This window comes from Ranitomeya variabilis, chromosome 1, assembly GCF_051348905.1.
Source record: "Ranitomeya variabilis isolate aRanVar5 chromosome 1, aRanVar5.hap1, whole genome shotgun sequence".
Classification (NCBI taxonomy): Eukaryota; Metazoa; Chordata; class Amphibia; order Anura; family Dendrobatidae; genus Ranitomeya; species Ranitomeya variabilis.
Genome location: NC_135232.1, coordinates 1,064,140,512 through 1,064,153,541, shown reverse-complemented (window position 1 = coordinate 1,064,153,541; position 13,030 = coordinate 1,064,140,512). Strand labels below are relative to the sequence as shown.

At 39.9% G+C, this 13,030-nt stretch overlaps 1 protein-coding gene across 1 annotated transcript in view; it reads left to right on the top strand.

The window, feature by feature from the left end:
- Positions 1-3,989: 3,989 nt before the first annotated feature.
- The window catches only part of RHOH (ras homolog family member H), a 50,516-nt gene continuing 41,475 nt past the window's right edge, over positions 3,990-13,030 (top strand). The window contains exon 1 of the mRNA XM_077276418.1: positions 3,990-4,152. The gene's annotated coding sequence lies outside the window, so the exon portion shown is untranslated. The remainder of the gene's footprint in view (positions 4,153-13,030) is intronic.

Here is a 13,030-nt window from a genome sequence, read left to right as displayed (position 1 = left end):
TTCTGAGATTTTCTGTTCTGTTATTTGGACAAAAAAAAAAAACGGAGTTTTAGAAAAATACCATGATTTAAAAATGTTTAACGTGTACATGGCATTTCAGGTATCTTTTAAGAATAAACAGTCCTGCGTGTGTGCATGATAATACTATTTATGGCCATTACATGACTAGTATCCTTCATTTTTCACCAGTTTTCCTCACTGCAGGCTCTGCTTCTAATTTTTAGTTCCCTCTAAGCCAGTGAGGGGAAACGATGTGCTGTGATGTCTCCTATACACATTAAACACAGAGAAGGATTCTTCTTTTCTTTCTCAGTAGCATAAAATCATCATCATCAGCAGCAGCATGGATGACATTATACAGCAGTACTGCGCTGTGTATACACTATTTACCGTCTATACTCGAGTATAAGCCGAGATTTTCAGCCCATTTTTTTAGGCTGAAAGTGCCCCTCTCGGCTTATGCTCGAATCATTGTTTCAGGGGGTCGGCGGGGGAGGTGGAGCAGCAGGAGTGGGTGACTGTCACATCATACTCACCCCCTCCTGGCACGGTCTCTGCACTTCCCTGCTACTCAGATGGTCTCCGGCACCGGCAGCTCTTCCTGTGTTCAGCGGTCACGTGGTACCACTTATTAAAGTAATGAATATGCACACAACCACTCCCATAGGCGTGGAGCGCATATTCATTACTTTATGAGTGGTACCATGTGACTGCTCAGCACTGGAAGGAGCTGCCGCCCAGGGACAATGGAGAAGCAGGGAAGTGCAGAGACCGTGCCAGAAGGGTATGACGGGGAGGGTGAGCCATACGATATTCACTTGTCCCCGTTCCACCGCTGGGCTGTGTCTTCCGCGTCCTCTGGTTGTGACGTTCAGGTCAGAGGGCGCAATGACGTGGTTAGTGCGTGCCCTCCGCCTGAACAGTCACTGCAGAGAGACGGAAGACACAGCAGCGCGGCAGTGGAACGGGGACAGGTGAATATCACAAGTGCCGGGGGCCTGAGCCAGTGGCGACACCGGCACCTGTCCCTCAGCGACGAGGGGTGAGTATGTCTTTTTTTTCTTTTAATAGCAGCAGCATATGGGACATATTATTCTATGGAGCATCTTATGGGGCCATAAACCTTTATCGGGCATTATATGGGGCATATTATTCCATGGAGCATCTTATGGGGGCCATTATTATCCTTGTGCAGCATTATATGGGGCATATTTTTTATATGGAGCATCTTATGGGGCCCATCATGAACTTTATGGAGCATTATATGGGGCATATTTTTTGTATGAGGCATCTTATGGGCCCATCATGAACTATGTGGAGCATTATATGGGACTCCTGATTCAATATGGATATTCAAAAACATTTAACCTGCTGATGTCTCAATTAATTTTACTTTTATTGGTATCTATTTTTATTTTTGAAATTTACCAGTAGCTGCTGCATTTCCCACACTAGGCTTATACTCGAGTCATTAAGGTTTCCCAGTTTTTGTGTCAAAATTAGGGGCCTCGGCTTATACTCGGGTCGGTTTATACTCGAGTATATACGGTAAGTGATATACGTTTGCTGAAAGCTGCAGCACAATCTGCTCATGTCTGCCTATTCTCTCACTGTGCTGTGAGCCTCTTTATCCACTTGCCCATTTTCCCTTTCCAAAGAGCTTAATATGCTGTGTATCCTGACACCTTACTATGACAGCAGTCTGTTCTGCTTTCACTAGGCTGGATTTGAGCTGTTTTTCAAATGATATGCTTAGGATGTGGGGTGAAGGGAAAAGTGGAGAAAGAATACTATAACTTTAGTAAGATATAGCACAAATTTTCTTTTATTCGCTTATACTATTGATTTATTCAAAGTTTGTTGAAATAGCAGAGACCGTTTAACGTGGTTGTCTGTGACTTTTGCTTTGATGGCATATCCTTAGGGCGCAGTCAGACTACCGTATAAATTGGAGCTAGATCACAATGCATTGCTCTGACTGGCTGGCGGCTCTCTCGAACCAAATGTGACATACAGCTCTGACACTGCAAAATGTTCAGTTTGTCTGATTTTTCTCTTTCTAGGTATATTTTTGAGTAAAATTTAAATTGTTCATTTATTCTATAAACTTCTGACAACATGTCTCCGAATTTCCAAGCAATACATTTTGTATTTTTTTTCTGAAAAGGAGAAATGGTCAAAATTAAAAAAAAACCAGTGCTTTCCGACCTCAAATAATGCAAAGAAGACAAGTTCATAATAATTTAGAAACAACAATACTAATGTTTTAACTCAGGAAGAGTTCAGAAATCAATATTTTGTGGAATAACCTTGATTTTTAATCACAGCTTTCATGCATCTTGGCATGCTTTCCACCAGTCTTTCACACTGCTTTTGGCGCAAAAATTTAAGCAGTTCTTCTTTGTCTTCTTTGTTTAATGGCTTGTGACTATCCATCATCCTCTTGATTACATTCCAGAGCTTTTCAAAGGGGTTCAGGTCTGGAGATTGGGCTGCCCATGACAGGGTTTTGATGTTGTGGTCTCTTAATTTTTGCCAGAGCTGTATATGAAGCTGTCATGCTTGGATAGGGAGAGACACAGCCAATCTGAGCATTGCGTTCCAATCTTGCTCCGATTTATATGGCTGTGTGATTGTGCTCTTAGGATAGGTCATTAATATCTGATCAGTGTGGGTTCGACAACCGGTAACCCCACTGATCAGGTGTTCACAGTACCGTCACCTGCATAGTGGCTGCAACTGAGTATTTGCATCAATCGGGAGCGGCCGCTATGCAGTTGACAGAACTGATCTGTACAGCTCCGTATCTGGCACTGGGAGCAGCTGATTTGTGGGAATGCCGGGTGTAACAGCCCCACCGATCAGTTATGGATAATTTATCCTAAGAGCAGGGGCACACGACCGTAGATTCTCTCATTCGAAAGACTCAGGCCGTTAATGTAAATGACACACTGACCAAACTTTGATTAGAATTTGACCTGAGTGTCAGCATAGTGTGATACGATTCTCACGGATGAGACAATCGGAGCACACTATGAGAAGATGGAAAACAAAATCTCTCCATCTTCTCCATTGTGTCAGCCCAGCACATGGAAATCAGATTGTACTCGCAAGTCATCCGAGTGCGGTCCGATAATTTCCACGCACTCATAGACTTGCATGGCTAATTGCGATCTGAATATTGGATCAAACTATGACATGTTGAGATTTTTTCCTCGTGCCAAGACGGACGTGTGCATGACGCCTTACAATAACATTGGTCCGACGCAAAATACACTGGTGTGAGCGAGCCCGAAGATAGGTGAATAATGAAAAAGTCCCTGACATTCCCCCTTAACTTTCTCAGGACCTTTGAGAATTGGTTTGATAGGGGAAATTTGACCTTGCAGCCTTATCCCTTGAGAGTGAATGAATTCTAAGGTTTTCTGTACATTAACGTCACACACCTGCTATTCTTTGCCTAAAAAAGGCACATTCCCATAAATCCATACCTTGTTTGTTTTGACATACCCACAAATGTGCACCCCCAGATGCACCTATTAAAGGAGCAGGTCTGTCCTCCTGTTAGACTAAAAAAATCTAAATAGTTAAGAATCCACTTCATTAACTAGGCGATTGCCTCTTCCGCCTTTCCCTCCCACTAGTGACTGAGGGCTGGCTGCTTTGTAGTGTCGCACTGTGCATTTTTTGTTGAAATTGTAGAAAATTAGTTATTTGTAATGTGTAAGGGAATACCATATACCTTAATTCTGCTTGTCTCATTGTTACTCGAAAACATATTTTTGTTAGTTGAACAGAGATAATTAGAGTTAGATAATACAGGCTTGTATTTTATTTTGGAGTTGTGCGGCATCCCCTCGGCTTGGCGTTGTTAGTTGTTACCTTGCTGCCTGTGTGTGACAGGAAGCGGATATCTACATGTACTTTTATCATACATCACATATGGCACATCTGGCTGAGTTCTTCCTACTTCCCCCTCCTTACACGGTTTACAGCAGGCCAAGGCCACATCTATTGTTCCTATAGCGAGCGATACGAGGGTCTGCAAGCAAGTTTCGACCTCCCATCTCCGAGTTATGTCTCTTTCTACACCCACGGAATCACAGAGAAGGCAGAATTTCATCAGCACTTCAGAAATGGCAGAAGCAGGAGGTACAGTAATATCTTGTTGTCAGGTCTCCCTTTAGGCTGTTTCTTTAACTACGCTTTAAAAATGTCCGATTGTGAAATGATACTACATGATCTTGTCATCGGCAATATGTGGCATGAGCAAAGTTTTTGGTGGGATAATATGCGGTAGAACATACGTGCAGAGGTACAAGGATGGTAGAATCGCCTTTTCATCTTACTCTATATAGGCACAAGGACAAGTGATTTTATACTTTAGCTTCACAGGTTATGGTCCAACCATGCAAATATCAATAGAGCCTTCCATTTTGATTACAAAAAATATTAATATTAATAATTGATACTTTTTAAATAGGAAAATGAATTGGTAATTAGCATCTTGCTGAAAGGCTGATCCAGAAGAAAACATTGCATACGTTATACTGACGTCTCTGTGTGCATAGAAAAAGTAGAAAACTATTTGAGAGAAGTTATTCTTTTTTTTATTCCATTTTGATTGAATTGATAACTTTTGCATATAGTGAGAATCGATTGTCTCCTCTTCTTCATCCACTTTTACAAAACTGCAACGAACGTTATTCCAGTCTTGCCCAAACTACGACGATTTATCGAGCATGGTTTCGCCAATGGATGGTCGCCAAGTTGCTAATGACCCTAAAGACAATTTCAGTAGCTTTGCCAATTAATTTAAAAATAGCCTATTAACTAAGACATATCACTTCTGCCTCAATGTTAATGGCATATAATAATTCATTTTAAGGACTATTTTTTCAACCCAAACTAAAAAATTGTAAAAAATGTTATTTAGGAAAAATAAAATTGTATGAAACAGTTTGTTAATAGTCAAAAAATGACCTGAAACAAAACCCGAAAACTTGGCCTATGTAGCGATGACTAAAAGGCGAAACTCCCCGGATCAGAGGGAATATAGCCATTTATCCATGGCAAGTTACTAACACGGTGCAAATATTTAGCGTACGTCGTAACATACATGACTAGGAAAGGTTTGAGCTGAGATGAGAGTTGGTTAGGCCAACCACCAGCTTTTATGTAGCATCAATCAGGAAGGTTTGATTGCTGATATTGTCCTCATTGAAGTTTTTAATACAACTATAAGGGTTGAAAAAGGTTTTTGAGATCAAACCACATAATTGTTTTTTTTATGTTTAATGGAAATGTGTGTCTAAGAATCAACTTGGTCAATATGATTCTGTGTGGAACAAAGGGAGTTCATACATGTTGGCACTAATAATGTACATGGAAGCTCTGTCCTAGGGAGGAGGGTGTAAAATGGAGAACGGCGCTATGTGAGTGCACAATAGCTGGCAATGCTGATATACTTCTTATAAAGCAGCATGAATTCTTGTGCATGCCCAGACACAAACTGAAAAGCAAACATAATATTATCGCTCTACAATACATTACAGCGGGATGATTGGGAATCTGAAGATCAGTTTCTGGTAGCATGGCATGCAAAAAATACCCTGAAATTGGAATAGGTGCGAGGAAGAGCCACAAAACTGATAAGGGGCATGGAGTGTAAGAAATGGCAAAAAATAAAAAACAACTCATTATTTAATCTTGAAAGAAGTTGTCTGCATTAGGATAAAATCAACTTGTACAAATATTTCTATGGTCTGTTAACACCTTATTACTGTAAGATCACCATAAGAAAACAAGGACGCGCTCTGTCCTGCTGGGGGGGAGTTGAATTACCGAGACGTAGAAAGGCTTCTATATTTCAAGCGAATCAATGATCAATTCATAAGAGACATCTGATTTCTTGAAGCAAAAAAAAAACAACATAAAAATATTGGATGCGGATCCAGTCTTCAAATGTATCAGGAAACATCTTTTTCCATTGACTTATAACAGCTTTTAAAAAAGGGCTGGATGATGTCCTCATAACATAACATGGTGGGTTATACTTAAATTAGTGACAAGTTTTAGCTAAAACTGGAAAAGGGAGAAAAGTTGTGGACGATCGTTCTCACCTGATCAGGTTGTGAGCTCGCAACCACTGACAAAGCTCTGGCTGCTGCAGACCCACGGTATTGGTAAACGTGAGGAAACATGAGTTTTTGTGAGAATTAACAATACGATTCCCTTTTTACACATTATCTTTTCTTTCCTATATGCCATGTTTCCCTCCTTTGGTCTGACTTGATGAGCTTTTTTTTAAAATTTAACTGCATGAATAGAGGCCAAATAGTGATGAGCGAACGTGCTGGGATAAGGTGTTATCTGAGCATGCTCTGGTGCTAACCAAGTGACTCAGGCGTGTTCAATTAATATGATCAAGTCTCAGCTGCTGCACGTCTCACAGCTGTTTGACAGCAGGGATTGTCTAACAAACAGGCAATCCCTGTATGTGTTGTGACTGTCAAACAGTCGCGGGGACTCGGACATATTATTCGCGCACACTGAAGACACTCGGTCAGGCCACCAGCATGCTCATATAACACCTTATCCCAGCACATTCGCTCATCACTATATCAGAACTATAAAGATAGGGTCACATGAGTGTATTAAAAATCGGTCTGATTTTCATCCAGAAAAGGAGGACGATATTTTTTGCACTTGTCTGTATACAATCTGTTTTTATTTATTCAGCAGCTATTAATCATTTCCAGGACCATTAACAGTTTCCTATGCTACAGAACTGTAATGTATCCGTCAAAATCGGACGCCATATTGTGGTTTCATATTTCATCCGATTTTCCTTTTCACAGACAAATTCTGTCAGTGAAGAAATCAGTCATCGACACTATCCATTTTAATAACATTAGTCCAATAAAAAATTGTATAGCACTCGTCCGATTTATATAGTAGTGTGAGCGAACAATAAAGCACATAATAAGATTCTGAACAGTGGATTTTGGCAAGAGACTGCGCACTAAGACGTGTAAGGGAGCAAATGCAAAGATTATTCACCCGGGCATGGATGGAAAGACAGGGCCTTGGGTTTCTTGGACTTGCTGTACGTGTGCGTGTGTGAGTCTGTCTAGCAGTTTGACCACTTTTGGACATCAAACACCTAGAACTGTGTAAAGGAAATAGCTTGCCTGTTCACTTTGGGTGACCAAAACCAAACTTACATGGGTTTAAAAAAAAAATTAAAATAGTCATATAACCACAACTTGTTTCTTTCACTATAATATTCTCTAAACATTACTGCAATTTTACTTTTGTATATTAATTAAGCATCAGCCAGATGATAGCGATTTATTTCAGTTTACAGTTCTATTTTGGATTGATTTTAGAAATTGTATTTTGCTGTAAAACATATTTTACATTAAAAAAAAAATTGAAAATTCTTTATGAATGTTTTCTTAAACGATGCCGTGATGTAAGTGTAAAGTGCGCCAGGAAAACAATTGAAAAACATTACATATATCAGTGTTTGGACCAGAAACTCTTGACGCTCTGCGCACTCTTGACACTGCGACTGCACACTCTGTGCGCTATCAATATAAAAGTGTAGCAAAATACAATGGGGCTGAGCTTTATGTCACCGGCCTGTATGTAAGCATCAGATAATAATGCAAAAAACGAGCAACTGATATATACAAAAAAGGAGGGAAGAATGGATAAAAGAATGGAAGAATGGGCAATAGATAAAAAAGAACAATTTTAAAAAAATAAGGTTGATAAAGACTGGTATAAAATAGGAGGGAAATGTAAAAGAAGTAAAAAAAATCCTTATGTCAATCTATAAAAAATAATTTTCATTTTTTTTCATCTTTTAAGCAGCAAGTAAGGAACTAAGCTGTGGATCTGATGCTAAAATGTGACTGTAGTCTCATTAGTTTGATCTGTGCATTGGTATCCAGGAAGAGAAGGGAGTAGTATTATATAGATAACAATCTGAAAAGATTCTATGTGAAAAGTTTTAGGAAGTATTATCTATCTATCTATCTATCTATCTATCTATCTATCTATCTATCTATCTATCTATCTATCTATCTATCTATCTTTCTATCAATCTTTCATCTATCTATCTATCTCTATCTATCTAATATCTATCTATCTATTATCTATCTATCTATCTATCTCATCTATCTATCTATTATCTATCTATCTATCTATCTATCTATCTATCTATCTATCTATCTATCTATCTATTACCTATCTTTCTATCTATAGTATCTAGTGATCTATTTGGAAAGCTAGAGAACTCCGGCACTCCACTGGCAACATATAGTTTATTCATCCGCATTCAATGCAACATTTCAGGTTTCCCTTTTTTCTGTGTAACCCTATTTCATGTTCTTACAGATAGAATCAGACTAAAACATTGCAGAATTTATACTAATATTTTGTACAGGTAACTGATCTTTTTTCAATTATTACACTGGTCAACAGCATTTTTGGTGCCAAAGATATTTCATCGAATTTAGGGTATTTTTGGGGTGCTGATTCTGAATATGTCATCAGTTTTGCCAGATTGGCTCAAGTTTTTGACATTTTTGGTATCTTATTTATAGCACTTGTTGGTAAATGCGACGCATCATCTCATTAATTTCTTTGGATTAGTACTTGAACTGTACTAGTATTGGATTAGTACTTGAAATCATGATGATTTTTTGGCTCTCTCCACACCATTGGAACACCAAATTTGAAGCTTTTTCTTTGTCCTTTGCTCCATTTTCGTAATAATTCGATACATGCTTTGCACACTATGTGTGGTGCCCAAAACTTGTCTTGGTCCCCAAGGATAACCCCAAAATAGGCAAAATACACTTTTTTTACGAAGTCTGTTATGTTTCTTCTATGTTTTGGCAGTGTGTATTCACCACAAATGTAACAGAATGAGTCTGGATCGTTAAGACAACTTCTTCTTGATGAGTTCATGCTTTTCACTGGAAAACAGACAACAAACAAACATAAAGTTAGTGCAAAAATCAAGCTATGAACAAACTTTTAGAACACTAATTAACACAAAACTATATTGAGAACTGCTCAGTTCAAGTACTAATCCAAAGTGAGGTTACACAGAAAAAAGGGAAACCTGAAATGTTGCATTGAATGCGGATGAATAAACTATATGTTGCCAGTGGAGTGCCGGAGTTCTCTAGCTTTCCAAATAGATCACTAGATACTATAGATAGAAAGATAGGTAATAGATAGATAGATAATAGATAGATAGATATTAGATAGATAGAGATAGATAGATAGATGAAAGATTGATAGATAGATAGATAGATAGATAGATAGATAGATAGATAATACTTCCTAAAACTTTTATGTTTTTTTTATATGCTCCCCAATACAATTCTATAGCGGCTAAATCGCCGCTATAGAAAATTAATGAACATGCTGGTTTTTTTTTTTCTGTGATGCGTTTCCGCTGCGGAAAAAAACGCAGCCTGGGCACAACAATTGCGGAATGTTATTAAAAATAATGGGATGCGTTTTGTAAGCATTTTTTAAGCGTTTCCCTGGTGGAAAAATGCAGCAAAAACGCTTAAACTCAAAGTGGGCACATACTGTAGCCTAAAAGTTGATTTTCTCAGTCATGCAACTAGCATGACCTCACCATCAACCTAGACATATAACAGCTGCTAATCCGTAACCTATCTATGTCTGTCAGCAGTTTTGAGGGATGAGAGCCTCTGATAGGCTAATTTCACACATCAGGTTTTTTGCATCAGGCACAATCTGGCGAATGTTGGAAAAAACGGATCCGGCTCAGATTGTGAAAAACTGATGCAACGGATCCGTTTTTTCGATGGATCCGACTAGCATATCCAAATAATTGGATTAACCCCTTTCTGCCATTGGACGTACTATTCCGTCCATGTGGGGTGGGCCCTAATTCCCAAGGACGGAATAGTACGTTCAGCGCGATCAGCTCACGGGGGAAGCGCGGCCGGGTGTCAGCTGACTATCGCCCCCGGCACATTAACCCCCGGCACACTGCGATCAAACATGATCGCAGTGTACCGGCGGTACAGGGAAGCATCGCGTAGGGAGGGGGCTCCCTGCGTGCTTCCCTGAGACGATCGGTACAAGGCGATGTACTCACCTTGTACCGAGCGTCTCCTCCCTGCAGTCCCCAGATCCAAAATGGCCACGGGGCTGCATCCGGGTCCTGCAGGGAGGTGACGTCACAGCGCCTGCTCAGAGCAGGTGCCGGGAAGCCTCCCTGTTGTGCACATCAGATCGCCGATCTGACACAGTGCACAGCAAAGTGTCAGATCGGCGATCTGTCACTTTACTGTGATGCCCCCCCCCTGGGGCAAAGTAAAAATGTAAAAAATAAAAAAAATCACATGTGTAAAAAAAAATAAAAAAATTCCTAAATAAATAATAATAATAATAATAAAAAAAATTGTTCCAATAAATACATTCCTTTAGCTAAATTAAAAAAAAAAAACAATAAAAGTACACATATTTAGTATCGCCGTGTCTGTAACGACCCCTCCTATAAAACTGTCCCACTAGTAAACCCCTTCAGTGAACACCGTAAAAAAAAAAAAACCGAGGCAAAAAACAATGCTTTATTATCATACTGCCGAACAAAAAGTGGAATAACATGCGATCAAAAAGACGGAAATAAATAACCATGGAACCGCTGAAAACGTAATCTTGTCCCGCAAAAAACGAGCTGCCATACAGCATCATCAGCGAAAAAATAAAAAAGTTATAGTCCTCAGAATAAAGCGATGCAAAAATAATTATTTTTTCTATAAAATAGTTTTTATTGTATAAAAGCGCCAAAACATAAAAAAAGATATAAATGAGGTATCGCTGTAATTGTACTGACCCGAATAATAAAACTGCTTTATCAATTTTACCAAACGCGGAATGGTATAAACGTCCCCCCAAAAAGAAATTCATGAATAGCTGGTTTTTGGTCATTCTGCCTCACAAAAATCGGAATAAAAAGCGATCAAAAAATGTCACATGCCCGAAAATGTTACCAATAAAAATGTCAACTTGTCCCGCAAAAAACAAGACCTCACATGACTCTGTGGACCAAAATATGGAAAAATTATAGCTCTCAAAATGTGGTAACGCAAAAAACATTTTTTGCAATAAAAAGCATCTTTTAGTGTGTGACGGCTGCCAATCAAAAATCCACTAGAAAACGCGCTATAAATAGTAAATCACCCCCTTAGTTACGAAAAATTAAAAAAATTAAAAAAAATTATTTATTTCCATTTTCCCATTAGGGTTAGGGCTAGGGTTACGGTTAGGGCTAGGGTTAGGGCTAGGGTTAGGGCTAGGGTTAGGACTAGGGTTAGGGTTAGGGCTAGGGTTAGGGCTACAGTTAGGGTTAGGGTTGGGGCTAAAATTAGGGCTGGGGCTAAAGTTAGGGTTGGGGCTAAAGTTAGGGTTAGGGTTTGGATTACATTTACGGTTGGGAATAGGGTTGGAATTAGGGTTAGGGGTGTGTCAGGGTTAGGGGTGTGGTTAGGGTTACAGTTGAGATTAGGGTTAGGGGTGTGTTTGGATTAGGGTTTCAGTTAGAATTGGGGTTTCCACTGTTTAGGCACATCAGGGGCTCTCCAAATGCGACATTGCGTCCGATCTCAATTCCAGCCAATTCTCCATTGAAAAACAGTGCTCCTTCCCTTCCGAGCTCTCCCGTGCGGACAAATAGGGGTTTACCCCAACAGATGGGGTATCAGCATACTCAGGACACATTGGACAACAACTTTTGGTGTCCAATTTCTCCTGTTACCCTTGGGAAAATACAAAACGGGGGCTAAAAAATACTTTTTGTGTAAAAAAAAATATTTTTTATTTTCACGTCTCTGCGTTATAAACTGTAGTGAAACAGTTGGGGGTTCAAAGTTCTCACAACACATCTAGATAAGTTCCTTGGGGGTCTAGTTTCCAATGTGGGGTCACTTGTGGGGGGTTTCTACTGTTTAGTTACATCAGGGGCTCTGTGTTGTGATCCGCTTTTTGGGCTCCCCTAGTGGTGGCTGGTGGTACTGGAGACTTGTGTGTTCTTTTCTGCCTCAGCTCACCTGCTTCCATCAGTTTTGGGAGTTCCCTATTTAGCCTTGCTCTCCAGTCACTTCCTTGCCGGTCATCATTGTAACCTGAGTCTTCCAGTTGCATGTTCCTGCTACCAGTCTGCTGATCAGCTAAGTGGACTCTTGTCCTTTTTGTTTTGTATTTTTTGTCCAGTTTACAGTTTGTCATTTCCTGTTACTGGAAGCTCTTGTGGACTGAAATTGCCACTCCTGTGTCATGAGTTGACACAGGAGTCTTAAAGTAATTTCAGGATGGGTTTTTGAAAGGGTTTTTCAGCTGACCGTGAAGTCCTCTTTTGTATCCTTCCTCTATCTAGTAAGTGGACCTCGCTTTGCTAAATCTACCTTCATACTGTGTATGTCTTTTCCTCTGAACTCACCGTTAATATATGTGGGGGCTACTATCATCTTTGGGGAATTTCACTAGAGGTAAGCCAGGTCTGTTCCTTCCTCTTCCAGGCGTAGTTAGTTCTCCGGCTGGCGCATGGCATCTAGGCAGCCGTAGGAATGCTTCCTGGCTACTGTTAGTTGTGTGGTAGATTTAGGTCACGGTCAGCTTGAGTTTCCATCACCCGAGGGCTAGTCTGTTATTTTGTGTTTCTGATGTTCCCATGCCATTGGGGAATCATGACAGCTCTGCAAATGCAACATGACGCCTGCAGACCAATCCATCTAAGTCTGCATTCCAAATGGTGCTCCTTCCCTTCCGAGCTCTGCCATGCGCCCAAACGGTGGTTCTCCCCCACATATCGGGTATCAGCGTACTCAGGACAAATTGGACAACAACGTTTGGGGTCCAATTTCTCCTGTTACCCTTGGGAAAATACAAAACTGGGGGCTAAAAAATCATTTTTGTGAAAAAATATGATTTTTTATTTTTACGGCTCTGCATTATAAACTTCTGTGAAGCA